At 43.4% G+C, this 3,251-nt stretch overlaps 1 long non-coding RNA gene across 1 annotated transcript in view; it reads right to left on the bottom strand.

The window, feature by feature from the left end:
- Nucleotides 1-3,251, bottom strand: part of LOC114638404 — a 45,286-nt gene that overhangs the window by 15,863 nt on the left and 26,172 nt on the right. The window contains exons 2-3 of the long non-coding RNA XR_003713882.1: nt 2,379-2,540; nt 1,365-1,527 (exon numbers count right to left, since the gene is read on the bottom strand). This is a non-coding gene — a long non-coding RNA (uncharacterized LOC114638404). The remainder of the gene's footprint in view (nt 1-1,364; nt 1,528-2,378; nt 2,541-3,251) is intronic.

Genomic DNA, 3,251 nt, shown 5'->3' with positions numbered 1-3,251 from the left:
GGTGGTGGTGGTGGTGGTGGTGATGGTGGTGGTGACGGTGGTGGTGACGGTGGTGGTGACGGTGGTGGTGGTGACGGTGGTGGTGGTGGTAGTGGTGGTGGTGACGGTAGTGGTGACGGTGGTGGTGGTGACGGTGGTGGTGGTGGTAGTGGTGGTGGTGGTGGTGGTGATGGTGGTGGTGGTGGTGGTAAGGATACTGAAGGTTGTAATAGTTGTGGTAGTGGATGATGATGATGGTAATTGTGGTAGTTGTGCTGGCAGTGAGAGTAATAGTGATGTTGGTAATGGTAGTGGTATTAGAGGTGTTAGTGTTGGTGATCGTGGTGCTAGTAGTGGTTACAGTGTGAAGTCAGTGGTGACGGTGTTAAGGTGATAATGGTGGTGGTGGTGGTAATGCTATGGGTGGTAGTAATGGTACCGGACATGGTGATTGTGTGGCAATGATCACAATGACCATGGTGATGTTTGTAATCGTGACAACATAACTTTATCACTAGTGGAGCAAGCCTCCTCATGACCTACAAATCCCAAAAAGATAGACTGGAGACTTCAGCTTCAGAAAGCCCCCTTTCTATGCTTTCTCTGGCTTAATTCTTATTCATCAGATGTGAAGCTAATCTGTGTGTCTGTGTTTGCGTGTGTATGTGTCTTGTATGTGTGTCTATGTCTGTCTGTCTATGTCTATTTCTGTCTCTCTGTCTCTCTATCTATAATCTCCATATCTTTGTTGGGTCTGTCTCTGTGTCTGTGTCATGTATCTCTGTTTCTACATCTAGCTGTGTCTATGTGTCTATGTCTATCTCTGTGTTTGCATCTGAGTCTCTGTGCATGAATGTAGATACGCCATGGAGACCAGAAAACAGATTTGGAGTTACAGACAATTGTGAGCCACCCAATATGAGTGCTGGGAACCATGCTTGGATCTTCTGGAAGAGTAAGTGCTCTTAATTTCTGGGTCATCTCTCTAACCCCAAAAATGTTACTATTGATTATGATTTGAAGGACATGTTTAAAAGAATAGAAAAACAAAGCAGAAATCAAGCCAGTACTTCAAGAATGTATCTTTCTTCATGTGTATTTCTTTTTTATTCTTAGCTATTACTTTCATCGTATCATTGTCACTGAAAGCATTTCAAATTACCAGGAGTCCTTGAAGATGCTACACTGTAAGCTCCCAAGGATAGAGGAGTTCAGTTCATGGGAAGTCATGAAGAGCCATGTGACAACACTCTTCTAGCAACGTCAGAACTGTCTGGGGGAGTTGCAGTTCAGATGTACAGCACTCGTTATGATAATGAAGAGAGTGCCTTATAGACTAGTGGTACTCAGTGGATAAGGGGGGAATCATGGCACAGTTCACTTACACTTCTCTTCTTTCTTCCAGGCTCATTGTAACATAGAATGTCTACAGTCATTCCAAAGTTAAGAGTGGCTGTGTTGACTCAGGAAGAATGAGCAGGAGGGGCAGGTGTCATCCGTGGACAGCATTACTGGGAGCCAGGACAATATTCACTGAGTTCCTTCTCCCTGTGGTGAAAGAACAAGCAGGTAAAGAAGGAGCCTCCATCACTCCTGGGATCTAAATCCCTATGGCAAGCAGACCTCTTTCTGATCCACAGTAGACTTATAGAGAGAGTGAAAGATAAAGACCTGATCTATTAAGCCATTGAGATTTGAGTGGTAAACCACAACTTTCCATACCAACCAGACAGCAATGACCCAAATAAGAGTGTTTGAAGTCACTTGTGGTCACAAAGAAAAGAAGAAATCTACATTTCTCCCCACAATAAACAAAGCCTTGAGACTTTCATTCCTTTCCAAATGAGGTCTATTTCAGACTGAAAGTGCCTACAAAATGGAGGGGTTGGTATCACAACTGGTAAAGGATGGAAAAACCATTTTGACACACACACAGCCCAGTAATTCTGTCTGAATTTAGGGATCTCTTCAAGCCATGCTTGACATTAAACCATAAAATATCCTCTCCCTACAAAGCAAGCAGACAGGCCCAGCCCACAGTCACTTCCAAAGCTACCCATTTAAACATGAACTGCTCAAAGTGTCAGCCACCTTTAACAGATTTTTTTTCCCAGAAAGCCAGATCTCATCAAAGCTATTACCTTGCAGTATGTGAATTGGAGCAGTAGATGAGAAAATCCCATCTGGGCCTGCCCTCCAACCCTCTCCACAAGCTCCACCTCCAACAGAGCTGGAGCTGGGTTTGCAAACCTTAGTGTATGCAAAGCACAGAGGCTCTTTGAAGACCTGGCCCAGCCTTATTTGTGAGTTGAAGACTTACTGAGTCTTGCCAAAAACAACAGGGAGGGGAGAAAAGAGATGGTTTTCTTTTTCTCTGAACTTGGAAAATAAGCATAAACCTTCTGTTTTCTACAAGGCTGAATGGCTCCAACTTTCCACAATGGAGCCAACCTCTCAGTGGCCACTGCCTTCATTGAATCCAAGTGGCTCCTTGATGGTCATCATCTTCCTTCCCAAATGAATCACATGGTTGCCACAGCCAAAAGAAATGTCCCGGCTTCCTACAAAGAAGAATCAGGTCTTGTACACTGTTCGGCTTCCTACAAAGAAGAATCAGGTCTTGTACACTGTTCAGGGACATTGTCAAAACACAATAAAATGAATGACATGTGTGTGCTTTGACACACTACAAGGGGCAATGTTGCATTCATTCTCAGCCTCTACCATGTCTAGTTTGTACAGTCTCTACCTGAGCAAGAACAGGAAAAAAAAAATACTTGCTAGATATATAGCCAGTACAAAATCCTGAAAGGAAAAACAAAACAAAAACAAAAAAATCCCAGACCTTTGAGTTGGGTTCTATGATGTCTGAGAATGCAGAGTAAGGTAGAGAATTCAGTAGTTCACCCAGGGAATATATGCAGTGGTGATTGTAGAGCCTGAATTATAAGCACAACATTCACACACAGAAGCAACTCCTATCTGTATCTTCTAGCTACCAGAAAAGTTTGGTTTAAAAAAAAAAAAAAGCTGTGAAATTGTTATCCTGTTAGGTTTCATCCTATGACAAAATACCAAAGGTAAAAAAGGGAGTGCACATTTGTTTAACTCATACTCTCAGAGGCTTCAGGCCAAAGTCAGAAATATTACAGCAGAAGGACAGAACAGAACAGAAAGCTGTTTGGCTCATGATAAACAGGACGAACTGGGCAGAGGTGGGACAAGAAGATAAGGAAGGAAGAGGACGAGGAGGAGGAGGGGGGGAGGGGAGG

This window comes from Grammomys surdaster, unplaced genomic scaffold (genome assembly GCF_004785775.1).
Source record: "Grammomys surdaster isolate TR1022 unplaced genomic scaffold, NIH_TR_1.0 125600, whole genome shotgun sequence".
NCBI lineage: Eukaryota > Metazoa > Chordata > Mammalia > Rodentia > Muridae > Grammomys > Grammomys surdaster.
This window is presented reverse-complemented; position numbering and strand designations above follow the sequence as displayed.